This window comes from Panthera pardus, unplaced genomic scaffold (genome assembly GCF_024362965.1).
Source record: "Panthera pardus isolate Hobbes unplaced genomic scaffold, ASM2436296v1 HiC_scaffold_16, whole genome shotgun sequence".
NCBI lineage: Eukaryota > Metazoa > Chordata > Mammalia > Carnivora > Felidae > Panthera > Panthera pardus.
In genome coordinates, this window is record NW_026526721.1 from 121,166,866 (window position 1) to 121,182,665 (window position 15,800).

The 15,800-nt window shown below is 41.4% G+C and overlaps 1 protein-coding gene and 1 long non-coding RNA gene across 11 annotated transcripts in view; one reads left to right on the plus strand and one right to left on the minus strand.

Moving 5' to 3' along the window:
- The window catches only part of ZBTB38 (zinc finger and BTB domain containing 38), a 173,235-nt gene that overhangs the window by 92,802 nt on the left and 64,633 nt on the right, over window positions 1-15,800 (minus strand). For 5 of the 10 annotated variants that reach the window (XR_002076887.2, XR_002076886.2, XR_008422566.1 and 2 more), the window contains exon 5: window positions 2,394-2,459. The gene's annotated coding sequence lies outside the window, so the exon portion shown is untranslated. Of the gene's footprint in view, window positions 1-1,440; window positions 1,967-2,393; window positions 2,460-4,499; window positions 4,519-5,719; window positions 6,924-15,800 lie in introns of those variants that run through there. The other 5 variants (XM_019438168.2, XM_019438121.2, XM_019438136.2 and 2 more) reach the window with 4 other exon arrangements.
- Window positions 2,121-11,645, plus strand: LOC128777313 (uncharacterized). The gene is made up of 3 exons (XR_008422568.1): window positions 2,121-2,709; window positions 7,879-8,025; window positions 8,476-11,645. It is a non-coding gene; the product is annotated as an uncharacterized LOC128777313 (long non-coding RNA).

Consider the following 15,800-nt stretch of genomic DNA (forward strand, 5'->3'; position numbering starts at 1 on the left):
TTTAGCCCATTAGAGGTTTGGTTTTACAGACAGTGCTTTGGAATATCGGGCAAACTGCTAGAATAAAGCAGCTATTTACACAGAGGGTTCTGAGTCTCAATGTTCTTCACATTGGAGTAAACCTCAGAGAGGTTTCAGGTTTGCCAGTATCTTCCTATTAATACATCTATAAAGACGTTTCCACAAAGGCTCGATGTGCACTTATCATTGGGGGGGTGGGCTTGGCTCTCGGTCCCTCTCTACCCAGAGCTCTGAGGTTACCGATGGAGGGATCGGGGAAAACAAGGGCATAAGCATTTTCTGATTCTCAGAATTTCTGAGATGCCTTTTGTTTCAGGGGCGCTGGTGAACCAGTGATAATGAAACTACACCTTTGTACACAAACCTTGACCAGCATTCTGGAGCACGTTACAAAGAAAAACCTTAATTTTTGAAAGTACTGAGCACAAAGGAGGGGAAAAAAAAAGCTCTCCCTGTGCAAGCTTTCTCTATATGTGTAGAAATATGGCTTAATTTTTAAGGCTTGAAGACCGCATTTAAAAACGTCTAAAACCAGTGCAGACTCTATATGGGAGGAAAAAGAACTGTACAGTTTTCATTAACCATTTGTTTCTTTTTTTAAGACATTCTTTTGCATATCAGTTATTGCATTTTTAAATAAGATTTGGTTACCAAGGAAACAGGTTCTGGCCCAGTGTTAAGTTGAAACTAAAATATATTTCGGAAGTTAAGCTCAAAGGAAAGAGCCCATGAAATTATTTTGAAAAGTGGCAGAATTTGGTACTTACAGAACCATAGCTGTATGGTCTGCAATGAACCATTCCAGGGACTCTTTTTCTTTCAGTGAAGCTCTCTTTCTTCTAACAGGGCCATCTATATTTAATATCCACCACCCCCCTTTAAAAATTGTAACTCCTCATCTCTCCAAATAATAGATAAACCAATAGTATATTTGTTCTTGTATATTATCTAAAATGGATTTTGGAAGCATGTAAGTTTTTATTTTCATCTTTCATATAACACGTTTAAAGACCGCTTCTTAAAATTTAAATATTTTAAATGTTTCTTACTAAGCTTGTTTGCGCTCTTTAAAATTATCTCAAGAAAACCATTTATTTTTAGTTTCAAGCTAAAATGGAGCTGAATCAACAGACTTTTCAAAAAATTCTTTTGTTGTCTAATGGCGCCACACCTATCATATATATATAATTTTTTTAAAAGGAATCAGCTCACTTTTATAGCAGAATCATTTTGTAAGTTTAGCAAAGCTGTACATTTATATAGTATCTGCATAGGAAAGCCTATCCAATTTAATACCCTCCCTCCGAAAAATTACAGCTGTCTTATTTAATTTTCCTTATAAAAGTCATATTTTAATCCCTCTAATATTCTTGCTGCATGGCTTAAAAAAATCTATAAAACATGCAAATTTCGACCTACCTGTGTGTATCACTTAATGCAGTGCTAGCATGACAAGACACTCAGCCATTTTTATGTAAAGCGATGGAGACCAACTGATTTCTCCGTCTTCTTGCTCACAAGTTTTAGATGCGATTGTCACACACACAAAAAAATCATACGCAGAACAGCTTGAATGTACTGTGATCACGAGAACTGAATTTATCAACAGGAAAATAGGATTGAAAAAAGAAGTTTCTCTTCCAAGGTTTCTCTGAGGCTGCAACCAAGGAGGTGCTGTGCTGAATTCTTTTCCCCTTCCTCCTCTGAGAGTTCAAAGCCCGGAGCTGACCACTGCAAAGGCCACTGTCACATTTGCTGAAAATCAAACCACTGATACCAGCACTGAAAATACAAATTTGAGAACCAACTTGTGTGCACACCATGGAGTGCATACGAGTTAAAAATAGATTCCACCTTGCCTCCTACCTGCATAATAAATATGTAAGTTTCAAGTGTTTAATTTGATATTCACATTAATTAACAATACAACATACATTATTTAAAAGACAGCAAAGGCAAGAAGAAAGGAGAGACACCATCTGGTAGCAGAGTTTTGTTGTTGTTGTTTTTGTTTTTAGGGTTTTTTTTTTTTTGGCTTTGTTAAAAAAAAAAAAAAAAAGGTAAAATCCTATTTTGAACGTGATGAAAAGCAAACATCCAGAGGCAAATGAATCGGAACTGAAAGGTGATGTTGAAATATCTAAGGCTGTAATGAGGCAAAAACAAGTCTTCGCTACCAGATGATATGGCATACCGAGCATTTACATACTCACATCTGAAATACTAGGCAACGTGTAATGAATTCTATACACAGCATGCACACACAGCAAAAGCACGGCTAATCCTGCCTGCCATCTTAGGCTCGCAGAAGCAAGATACGCACTGCATGCAGACACGAGCACTGGGGAAGGAGGAGGCAGGGGACAGCTCACCTTAAATGCAGTATCTGATTAATGTTGTAAGTGACATTGCATATCAGCCTCAGAGTCTTGGTTCAACTGGGTAGGAGGGAACAAAGAAAAATGTCATCAACTGGTGATGCAAGATGAGCCCAATCACTAAACACTGTTTAGCAAACTCCAAATTCTGCAACCAGACAGTAGAAGGCATTTCGTACACTTAAGCAGAGCTGCTGCACAATGCATGTGTCCTTTTGCTTCTGAGAATCAAACAATCCTTTTGCTAATGAAGAAAATAAGCCGGAATGAATACTGTCATATCTTCTTCTTGAAGAAAGCTTTCAATACAGTATGTATCTGGTTTGGGGTGCATTTGATAGACTATTAATTTCATAGAATTGCTAACAACAACAACAACAAAAATCCAAAACTATTAAGCTATTGTGAAGCAAAAAATAATATTATACAGGGTATAGCATTTCTAGATTATTTTTCAAATCCTAAACGGTGCCGGCAGGCTTACAGAAGAATGCATGATCGGGCTGTCTGTATCGGTGCTATAACCTCTAACCACAAGCCGTGTAAATGTATCCTGCTGAATGTATCTGCAGTACAGAGCGGCAGATACCTCCTCTGTTGGAATTGTATTAAAATGTGAATGAATTTGCTTAAACTTAGAAGCAAATAAAATCAGCACAGAAAAATAAATTGATGCTGAATTCCTTTGGATGTACGGTATAGCTGATCATCATGAACGATAAAAGCCATCCTTAGGATACTGACCTAAATAATGTTAAGACCTGCACCAGCGTACTTACCGCATTTGCTCAGAACATAGAACACGCAAAATGATTTTTGTCCTCCCTCCCTCTCCAGAAGCTAAACTGTAAAGTAACGAGGCATTGGCAGGGATATCCAAAGGCTATATGTGTATATATTGTACATGCTGTCAGAGAAGAAATGGTGTTGTGCTGAGATGTGATGTTTCTTTGTTTTACTTTGAGGCTTATCTTAGCTATGCTTGCACGATGACATTGACATCATGGAGGTCAGGGCTGACACTGGGGTGCCATCCGTTTTATGAGTGAAATGTTTTCCGAAAATTAAATCTCATCTACTCAAACACCAAATTTCATGTCTTCTTCAATACCACCTCCCTACCCCCGCTGTTCAAGATTGATGGGATCTAGTTTGGCTGTGTGTAATAAATTGGAATTGCCTTCTGTAGAGACTCCAATACATAATTGTAGGAATTAATTTTTTAAACAAAAAACCTTTAAGAATTCTTATGCATCCCCTTTCAATCCTTTCTATCAACACCCACACACACACACACACACACACACACACACACACACAATTGAAGCTCAAATTGCAGTGAAACGTTTAACATGTGGAACAAAAAATGTGGAAAGAGCTGCTTATTCAGGATTTTGAAGAAATGCCTAATAAGCAAATACTGTTTAGCTACAAAACCAGTGTCACCATGTCCCCAAAGAGAGGAAAACAGCATAGCTTGCTAGAAAAATTTCCTCCAGAAACTGCCGGCAGGTAAAAAACAGAAAAGCATTTCTTTTACCATGCTGTATAAAACAAGAAGTCTTTTATTTTTAAGAAAATAGAACAGATTCTTTTCCACTTTCTTCGGCTACAAAGAAACCATACCCACCCCCACCCTTAGATCCTGGACATAAGCCAACATTTTTATAAAATGCTATGAGCCTTATTTTGAATATATATTTACGTTTTTCTTCTTATCTCTCCAAAATTCTTTAATTGTCTTGTTGTGTCACTGAATATACTAATGCTAATTAATTTTAACACGTGCAAAAATGAATTCATATTTTCTGGGGTTGCTAGTTTCCTAGTGCCTCGATCTTCTATAAGGACTGGCTAAAAATAGTCAGGTTAGCAAAATATTCAAGTTCCCCAGAATTTTTTTTAAAGGAGAAATTGTATTCAAGCATCTTAACTTAGGTGCTAGGTTTCACAACTGGATCTTTTGTTTCTAGCTTTCATTCTATCTCGTTTCCCAGAACCCAAGTGATTTTCAGCTCCATGTGTGGAAAGTACCCAGCCCATCTCTATCCCATACACTTTAAAGTCTCCGAGCTGGGACGTCCAGATGGTCGCTCATACCTGAACCACACCGAATCCTCTTCTCTTTGGAGCACATCTCTCCCCCACAACTACTCCAGAAATAAACGTGGCTCTGACAGAAACAGTAGCTCCTGGTCTAACACCAGCGGTGGAGCCATCTTCCCCACCCCCACAACATTGCTCTATGAGCTCTGGTTAGCATTGACAGCGACAGAAAATTAGAATGGAGTGTCCTTAGGCTAATTCCTCCTTTACCATGGGGGTCAAGAATTAGACTCTCAGGCTGAGTTACAAGGTACCAATTTAATACACGGTCATCTAGAAAGCAGGGTCCTCACGGTGGGGTCAGAAGAGGTAGAAGTGAACACCTAGACATTTGGTGCTGTTAGCGTCTGTTCAGCTCTTCCCTAGTAATAACATCAGAAAGCTAGACAATCATGTTAAAATACTCACAAATTATTATCAGGTAGGCTAGATATACACCACATGGAATCAACTGTGACCACATAGAACTAAGTCGCTGCCTCCTCTGCCTGCGATAATAAATGACAGTGACAAGGACAGTAATCCGCATCATGCTCCCATGAGATGAGCGAATAGTGTTATGTCCTCACAGGGGCAGGGTGGTGAATGTGGTCAGGTCCCCTACTGATACTCGTAAACCTGATGCCAGGGCAAGTGGTTTCCAAACCTCCCAGTGGGTTCCCTGTCCACCCTCTGTCAAAATGAGCCTAAAAGCCACATATTGGTTTATTCTGTGATATTCTAAATATGCGCAATGAGCAAACTTGGCCCGTTTACCAAACCTGCTTGGGTTAAACAAATCTGAATTGTAGTTAAAAGCATTCAGATTGATGAGCTTGTTTAGGCAGACATTCTTGACTAGTAAATCCTGTTTTGTACTTAAAAAAAAAACAACAAAAAAACCAAAACCACGCTCATGCCTGAATTACTTAGGCTTTGTCATGATTACAAGTGGCAAGGGTATGTGTTCACTTATGATTTTTAGAAATAGCATGCTCCTCATCAACATCCTCGGGGCACATACACAAATATTAATTTAAAAGACAAATCCCTTTGGGGCGCCTGGGTGGCTCAGTCAGTTAAGCGTCTGACTTTGGCTCAGGCCATGATCTCACAGTTCATGGGTTCAAGCCCCGTGTCGGGCTCTGTGCTGACAGCTCGGAGCTCGGAGCCTGGAGCCTGCTTCAGATTCTAGGTCTCCCTCTCTCTCTGCCCCTCCCCCGCTCATGCTCTGTCTCTCTCTCTCTCTCTCTCAAAAATAAAATAAACATTAATAAATAAATAAATAAATGACAAATCCCTTTTCCGTGATAAAAATTTTAACCTGTTTCTGCCATTCTGAGGAGTCAAGTATAAGGAGCCCTAAACAGCCTGGCAGGAACAGGACAGAGATGGACAGAGACAGCAGTGAGGGGTGTGCCTTTCACTCTGATTAACCTTCTTCCTTGCCCACAGTTTTGTTGCTCTGCAGTCTTAGCTCATTTTATTTTCAGTCCTGCGGGTTAAAGTTAAATTGCATGGCTTATGCAAAGTGCATAATTCAAGTATGAACAAAGCTTGACTCTGTATATTTAAAAAAAAAAAAAAAAAAGAAAGTCAGGGCACTGAGTCCCAGAGAAAACCTTGGTTTATAAACATTTGGATTGGTTTGCACTATGTTACTACATTCACTGCGTTAAAAATTACAGCTGGTTTCCATTTACACCTAATATGGACATTCAAAGTTCTGGGTAAATTTGTTACCAGGTTAGGCCATCCTAAATCTAAATTTTTGCAAACGAAATGTTCAGCAAATTCAACATTTTTGTTTAAATTCTTAGCATTAAAAAGTTTAAAAAGTTTTATGAGGTTATTACATCAGTCTATAATGTATTTAGTCCTGGAAACAACATGGTGACTTAATTTATCAAGGACTAAAAGTGGCTTTGGATGATATTTTTACTTAAAATTTTTTGAAAGTCTGGTGCTATTTTAAACATCTATGTCTTGCCTATGGAGCTGGGCAGGAACTTCTGTTTCCTATCTTAATCAGAGCTAAGTCTATAATAGCTACCATTTATTGAGAACCTACTACATACTCAATATTTGGCTATATTATATTATTTAATTCTAACCCAAAAGGCTTCAAGGTGAGTATTAATTATTATCAACTTTGGCTGAGGACCTAATTGGGATTTCTAGTCACATGGGAAATAGCAGAGTTAGGATTCAAATCTAAGTCTGACCAATTCCAGAGTTTAGGTCTTTCCACCTATCTTCAGAGGATAAAACCTCCTCCATCCACATTCTGTCCTGATGTAGGAAACTTCTTCCTGTCAGAATCCTGGTAGATGGAATCCCCACTCTCTGAAGCCAGGACTAATTCCCTTTATATGAACCAGCCTTAATTTCCCAGGCCCTGGGAACTGTGGGTACCTAGGGCCATCAACTGGAGACAGGCTGGACCAGCAGGTGGAAAAGAAAATAAAAGGAGGAATTCATTAGACCAGGTTGAAAAGTTAAGAGTAGAGAGCAGATTAACAATTTTGGTCAGAGATGTGTCGTAATTTGGAAATGTTTTATGAGACAAAGTAAGTGGGAAAGCTCACATTTCCACCTGAGCAAAAGCCTTCACCAGGTGTCTTTTCATGTTACAGATGAGGAAACTGAGGCTGAGAGGAATCTAGTCACTTGCCCAAGATCACACATTTAATAAGTTAGCCCATTTGTTATATTAAAAAGTATATCTTGTTTCCTTTTGTACCTAATAGATTCAGCATGTGTGAGTAAATTTGTTATCAGGTTGTTAGAGTGTTCTAATCTAAATTTTCAGTTAAAGAAAAATCAGTGTAGCAATCAAGACTGACCAGGTTCCCACTTACGAATAGTATTTTTGTCCTGAACAAATAAACTAAATTGGTATTATGAGTTCCTTCCTCAACATATATTGAAGACAGATTTTTCAAAAGTCTAACTTTTGAGTAAGAGATTTTCCTCAACCATCGTTAGTGTTTCAAATGCATGATTTTAGTGATTAACTCTCTCTGTTAGCATCTGTACATTTTGCTCTAAGATCCCTTCCGGCTCTGAAGTTTGTAATTCTAAAAAATCTAGCCCAGCTTGCTTTCCAGGTCGGTCTAGGCCAAGAGCTAGACTCCAAGTCTCCTGCCTCCTGGTTATGTGGCCAGCTGACTATCTTGCTCGTTGGCAGTAATTTTATATGCCAACCAGATGGCTCTCAAAGGGGGCTTTCTAATCAGCTCCACTCTGCCTGGGAATATGAGAGGAGGATTATGTTGCTTGGTGCTCATGAGGCAGTAGAATGAATGGTTGAGTAGACGGACAGGACTGAGGAATCTGAACTCTGGGAAGCCTCCAATTCTTAGACATGAGTTTTCTTACTTCTATCCATTAGGATCTGTGTAAGATGTGGGAACGGAGTACATACTTGATGGCAAAGATGAGGCAGCAAACCATGGGGACCAAACTGAGGTTATCTTCTAGGAAAGACCTAGGGGAGACGGGAAATGTGAACCATGCGGTTTTCAACAGAGAAAAACTGGTGAGTGACTTAGGGTTGGGAGGGAGACTCTGACCGACAACATTCTGCCCCACTTCCATCCAGCTCTCCTGTGGGACTATCCTCCATACTCCTCACCACTGTTTTGATATCACTACCTCAACGTTAGCAGCAGAATAGTTCCTGCTTTTCTCAGGGCATTTGCAACATGGCACTAAAGGAAAGAACAACAAGGTTTTACTAGATCCTGAATTGGCAAGACACATATTCAGTAAGATGGCTGAGTTTCTTCTTTCTTGAGAGACTGGCAAGTAGGGTGAAGAGGGAGGGTGGGGATGTAAACTAGGGTGGAGGAGGAAGAATTCTCACAGATTGGTAAAAGCCACCCTTTGTGAGAACATAATCCTCTCCTAATATCTTCCCTTCATCCTGGGCAGCAAATACTCCAAGACTCAACCTGGGAACAAAGCCATTTGTCTTCTCTTCTTTCAGATAAAGACATGGCTCAGAAAGGCCATAACCATGCACCTCATCTCACCAGAGCAGCTTTAACAAACCTCAGTGAATCGTCACTTCCTTCGGACTGAAGATAAAGGCAGAATAAGTTTTTGTTGATTGAATTATCTACCTTTAATCACGTCTCTGGCTTGCTTCCTGCAAGATCTGTGTATCTCCCGCGGCACCCAGAGCGTTGTCTGATGCAGCGAAGGGGGCTCATATGGGTATGCTCTTCACTGACCAACACCAACTTGGGAGTTCCCTCTCTGCTCCCATCACTACCAGTGGAATCTTTAGCTTTGTCTCATGAAGCCATTTCCCAAAATAGGGGAACTTGCTCCATGAATTAAGGAATGGACCTAGGGGCTGAAAATATCTATGGAAGTCTTTCAAGTACTTAATTACTTGTTTCCCAAAGGGAGTCACAAATTGTCTGGCAAGCAGACCACAGGCTTTGTTTAAATCTGTCCCTCCCAGAACAGAAAAAGGGAGACAGAAATAAGAATGGTCTGACAGCAATACCATTGCCTCCAAATTGTGCCTCAACCTTTCCTGGGCCCTCAGCGTCAGAACATGTTTCGTAGAACTATAGGATGGGCAAGGCAGTCTGCAAGATGCCATCTCAACCCTCTCTTTGAGGTGGAAAAAAAATCACGTTCAAAGAGAGTATTATATCTGAAGACCTCGGCAAACAGGATAAAAGCCCTATTCCTTAATTTCTAGTACTCTGCCCTTTGTAATGCAACATACTGGCTCAATTAAAGTTCCAGGCTTTCATTTAAATAGGTACTTATTGGGGCGCCTGGGTGGCTCAGTCGGTTGAGCGTCCAACTTTGGCTTATCTCATGGTTCAGGGGTTTGGGCCCCGTATTGGGCTCTGTGCAGACAGCTCAGAGCCTGGAGCCTGCTGCGGATTCTGTGTCTTCCTCTCTCTCTGCCTTACCCTGCTTGCACTATGTCTCTCTCTCAAAAAGTAAGCAAACATTAAAAAAATTAAGAAATAAATAAATAGGTACTTATTAAATGGTTATAGAAAAGCAAGTTAATGAAGAGATTCTGGTAAGACAGCTATAACTTATTTCTCAATTCCTCTCACAAGAAAATGTTATAGTATACTTGTTTAATTTTTTTTAAAGCTCAACTAAATATAATTTTAAGCAAAATAGTAAATGGCCAAAATATCACCTGAGACCAAGGGTCACTTCAGAAGTATCAGAGAAGTAGGTTTGACTGCCATTTAAGTCGATCAGATTAAGTTTAGCCAGCTGAAGTAGGCTTTATCCTATTTGGTTTGCAAAAAAGAAATCTCATGAGTTAGCATGAGCAGCTAAAAATAAGTTGCAGGTTTCATTTTCCGTTGTTCAGTATGGTTTTGAAACCAAAAGGTGCAGAGCTAGGAGATTCACCAACGCCTACTGAAAATCAACAATTCAAACTGACACCTTTCTAGCACACTGCCCTGAACTATGGGCCAAAGCCAGGCCCAAGAAAGGTGCACCTATGTCCCTCTCACCATGGTCCCTGGAGATGAATCTCCATAATAACACACGGCAGGAAGTTGGGGGCTGAGGCTCATCCTAAGGGACAGTGGCTTATGCCTGAGTGTATTGTCATATCTGGACAGGATGCCACATAATCCGTCCCATATGCTCAGCTTCAATCTTAGGTGATGTTGGGGACCCCTCAGCAAAGCAAGGGAGTAAATAATGCTAGCATTTCATTAAGATGGGGACCTGAAGGTAGTGAGCTCAGCAAGTACCCCTTGACCTAAATGCCCATGGCCTTGTGCAATTCCATTCTGTAAACCCAAGCAGCTCATGAGAAGTTTAATTTCAAAACTGCCTTTCCAGGGCCAAATCTGGCAAAAAGGTGTTTGACAGAGGCATACATCTTCAAAGGGAAGACGGCCATCTCACGCTGCAGCATTCAGCTGTGGCACAAGGCTCAGAGAGAGCAGTGTAGCTATAAGAAAGCCCTCAGCTGAATGAGATTGAAAGGGGGCAAAGAAGGGTTAATCTCCTTCCATTAGAGGAGGGCCCATTTGGTGAAGGTGAAGAGAATAATCTGTATGAAGAGCAGAGAAGACAAAGAGCCATTCCAGAAAAGAAATCACCGTGCAGGGGCAAGAAGGATGATTTGTCCTAGATTTTCATCGTGAGACCATTTCTTAGATCTCTGAGTCTTTACCTCGCTTTGAAGTTACAAGTCTCAGGGAGGGGAAAGGGGGCATATTCACACTCTCCGTGCTGGAATACTTGAGCTTTATTCCATCTGAGATGGGCTGTCTCTGAAAAGCAGAGGGCGAGGCCTTAGAAGGCTACCCGTAAATCAGAAAGTGGCAAAATAAACAATAGGAGTTGTTCGTAAAAGAGAGGCCAGTGGCTGAATCCCCCTTTTCTGGGGTGGGGAACACCCTCCCCCCTTTTTTTTTAGCTTCAAAAGAGTTTTTAGAAATTGCTTTTAACAACATTTTTGGAAATAGATTAAGAATCACAAAACATGGAAAAAATAGTAGAGTAACTAAATAACTTCATCTGGCTTCCCCCAATGATAATATCATCCACTAGCCTAGCACACTGTCTAAACCAAGAAGCTGACATTGGTATAATACTATTGACTCAGGCAAGGACCTTATTTGGATTTCACCAGTTTTTGTATGGGTGTGTGTGTGTGTGTGTGTGTGTGTGTGTGTGTATGTGTGCGTGTGTGTTTCTATGAAATTTTATCACATGTTATTGATTGGAATAGCCATCATCACAACCAAGATACAGAACTATTCCATCACCACAAAAAAAACCTCCCCCCCAAAAAAACAACCCATGCTAACCTTCTTAGAATCACACTTTCTTAGGTCATTAAGTCATTTATGCTTTCTTCCAACCTCTGGCACTGATCTATTCTCAATCACTACAATTTTGTCTCTTTGAGTTTGTTATAAATGGAGTCATATAGTATATAACCCTTTGAGATTGGCATTCTTTAACCCAGAATAATGCCCTTAGATCCATTTAAGTTGTATGTAAAGAGTGTGTGCCTTTCCATTGCTGAATAGTTTTCCATGGTATGGATGTACCACGGTTTTGTTATCCATTTTCCCCTTGAAGGACGTCTGGCTGGTTTCCTGTTTTAAGCTATTAGAAATAAAACTGCCATGAATATTGATATACAGTCTTTTGTGCTAGCATAAGTTTTCATTTCTCTTGTATAAACACTCAGGAGTGGGACTGTATGATATATGTATGTTTAACTTTATTGGAAACTGTTTTCCGGAGTGGCTATACCATTTATGGTCCGACCAGAGGTGCAAAAGCCATCCAATTTCTTCACCTCCTTGTCAATTTTTGGGAACATCAGAATTTGTTATTTTAGGCATTCTGATAGACGTGTAGGGATTCTTTCTGCTGGTCCAGTCAAGATGGCAGTCAATTGGGGGGTGTCTTCAGAGCTTGGGTGCGTTGCCTTCTGATATCTCTCACTGTTCCAGATTTCATAATACTTGTCTACATAGCAGTTTGAGCTGTCTGGCATTTCAGTGATGGAAAATGGGGCTCTTGATATGTGGTGAGTCTTTAGGTTTGACCAGTTGCTCCTGACTACAATAGTAGGACATCACAGTCTGGGGATGCTGGGCTTCTTTGAGGCAGTACATCTTGGCCCAACAGGTAGACTTGATACCAATGACACTCTCCCAAGAGGTGATACAAAAGCCACGATATGGCAGCCGTGGAGCAGAGACAGAATTTGCTTGGACCAGGGTCGTCCAGCAGCTTTGGCCAGAGACTGTGTGAATGCTTTTTATTCTTAAAGTCAGCTACTCATTAGCAAGGTGTGTGGGGAGTAGACATGGAGTCAGCACAGACAGGGAAGAATGGGATCACCAGCAGCACTCGTCAGATCACAGACCCCACTGAACACTTTCTGCCCTTGGACTTCCTACTCTGTTGATAATCTCAGATTTGCCAGCAGCATGTGGGCACCTTGTCTGGATGTCACAGAACTCCAACATCTATCTTCTGGGGGTTAGATCTAGAGGTACTGCTGTCACCACCACATGGACCTTCTTGGCCAAGGGATCCAGGTCTTGCCAGTAATTAGAACTCTATTTGGGCCTCCTGGGTGGCTCAGTCGGTTAAGCGTCCGACTTCAGCTCAGGTCACGATCTCGCAGTCCGTGAGTTCAAGCCCCACGTCGGGCTCTGGGCTGATGGCTCAGAGCCTGGAGCCTGCTTCCAATTCTGTGTCTCCCTCTCTCTCTGCCCCTCCCCTGTTCATGCCCTGTCTCTCTCTGTCTCAAAAATAAATAAAAATGTTAAAAAAAAAAAAAAGAACTCTAAGCATCAGAAGGTGCTTCAGCCAAAGAAGTTGTAAAGGATGCCAGGGAGATGGGCTTTGTATAGAGCCAACATCATAGTGATGACAACTGCTCCAGCCATGTCTGGGAAGTCACCTTCCATCTGTTGTACCCCTGAGTGAAGGGAGGTTGTAGAACTTCCTGGAATCCATACCCATCATCTACAAGTTTGGACCAGAAGGCCAAGAATGAGAAGAGCAGTGATGCTATGTGGGAACAGCCAAGAGACCATGAAGACCCTTCACAGAAGCAGTAAAGCTTAGTGATCAGAGGCAAACTCCCTGGTGCCTCTGCGTTCTGGCTCTTGCACTTCAACTGGTGCAGTCACAGGCGGAAGATGTGGACTTGGCTGTGGAGGAATCTAAATAGTGATTTATAGAACCTAAACATGAACTAGGGACCATCTGGAACTCAGCTGTTTGTGGAGGCTGAGCATGAAAGCAAATGATATGATGGTGACTCCCCCAGAAGCTGGGGTGGTAGAATGAGAAAGGTCGGCCATATGCCATCAGGTGACCAATAGGCATGGTCTGATGGGCTTGAGCAGGGTTATGCAGCAGGATGGATGCTCACACCTCCTTAGAAGGTGGTAAAAAATTTTTTTTAATTTGGTTGTTGTTTGTTTACTATGTTTTCTGCTCTAACAGAGAATTTCCCAGATTTCCCAATTTCAGGAGCCTCTTCTCTGACCCACCGCCCCTCCTTCGGCCAGGTGCTACTACTCACCTGCTGTCAGAAGGCAGCCTGGTGCACAGCACCTCTCAGATTTAAAACGGCAGGCACAGCTATGGACAGGTACCTCCCCAGACAGTGAAGTTATGTGATGGGACTCCATCCTTGAGAATGAGTCACACAGCTCCCCTCTAGCTCTGGCTTTGTCTTCTTTTGCAGTTAAGATCTGACTACAATATGAGTCTCTGCTCTTTTGCATTCTGACTCTGGACCCGGCCTCCTCTTCTGCTCTTGTGCGTGGCTCTGAGTGGCTGCCCCTGTCCTCTTCCGTCCAGGTTCGATGTTACCACTTCAGGGCTTAGGGCACACAGTGGCCTGGTCTCATTAGGTGACCAAGGTGGGCCCTTGGGCCCCTCACAGGGTCTGGGCTGCCCATACAGGTCCTGAGATATGGCCCTGCCTATAAGAAGGCAGATCAAAGTTTCCTGGTTGAGGCAGAGTCTCTCACATGAGCTGTCTATCTTCTCACTGGGGCCTTGTCTCTGCTACCCTGAGGTTGGGGAGATCTAGGCCCTGCTTCTACCCAAGTCCTTGTTTTACTGCTGCCACTGAATCTCTGGCTAACCCCCTGGAAGTAAATCATTCTGGGTCTCAGTTATCTCATATTTACAGTAAGGTTTCCCGATTCTCTAGCTGAAAGTCTTTCAACTATACCATACCACAATTAAGAAAAAATCTAAACTTCAGAGGCCAAAAAAGGAGCCTTTAAGTTAAATTCTGGTTTAGATATACTATCTCAAGGCTCTCTGTTTTCTAATAAGTGTTTGCTGAAATGAATGTTTATTGAATTGAATGCAGCATATCAAGAGGCTTTAACGTGTATAAGGATTAGGAGGGTGTATTGAAAAGCATATTCCTAGGCCCCGTCCTTAGAGCTTCTGATGCCACTCGGGCCTAGGAGCATGCATTTTAACATGAGAAACTGAAGGGGACTTAGGTTTTGAAATAGACACTGGTGACTTTCTGGAGGCTAATTTACTGATGTGCATTAGGAAATTTAGAAACAGGTCATTTGACCTACTGATTCAATTCTAGGAATTTTCCCTAAGATGTCCACAAAAATTCATCCACAAGAATGTTTACAGATTGATAATAGCAGAGCATTACAGCCAATCAAAATGCCCATCAAAGGGGTGACTGGGTGACTCAGTCGGTTAAGCGTCGGACTTCGGCTCAGGTCATGATCTCCCGGTTCAGTTTGTGGGCTTGAGTCCCGCATCTGGCTCTGTGCTGACAACTCAGAGCCTGGAGCCTGCTTCAGATTCTGTGTCTCCCTCTCTCTCTGCCCCTCCCCCATTCAGGCTCTGTCTCTCTCAAAAATAAGCATTTAAAAAAAAAATGCCCATCAAAAAACCCCAAAAAGGATAAATTAAGACATATCAATGCAAGGGAAACACAGACGTTAAAAATCAAAATTTCAGGGGTATGTGGGTGGCTCAGTTGGTTGAGCGTCCAACTTTGGCTCAGGTCACAATCTCACGGTTTGTGAGTTCAAGCCCCACTTTGGGCTAGCTGCTGACAGCTTGTCAGCAAAGAGCCTGTCAAGAAACACTGCCTCAGATCCTCTGTCTCCCTCTGTCTGCCTCTCCCTCTCTTGTGCTCCCGCTCTCTCTCTCTCAAAAATAAATAAATAAATAAATAAATAAATAACATAACATAACATAACATAACATAACACAAAAAAAAAAAATCAAATTTTCACAGGCCATTTAGTGACTTGGAGAAATACTTACAACATAATGGAAGTGAGGTAAGAAAAAACATAAAATACCATGTCAAATAATTTCTATATGTGAAAAACTGGAAACAAATACATCAAAATGGTAATACAGAATTGTTGCTTGTTTGTTGTATTACTGGAAGCTGTTGTTTTCTCCTTGATATTTTTCTGTATTTTCTATTTTTTGTATAGTAACTAGTTATGACTCTTTTTATCTGAAAAACAATGATAAGTATTTTAAAAGAAACAAAAAGGAATTCACCTCATGTAGGGTGAAAACGGAGGGAAGAGACTCCTCTTAGGAGTCCAGCCCAACCATGGCCTGGCTGCAGTAGAAGGACTCAGACTCTGGCTGGTGCTTGGGGTAGATTTCAAGCTACATTCTCTTTTGTGAAGTACCTTGGAATAGTTGATGCCAAGGAATTTGGATCAATGAGAAAATCCTTTCACTAGATACTGCTTTCCCCACTACATTCCAAGATAACAGATGACAGGATCTGGGACATGGAGGGGAGTT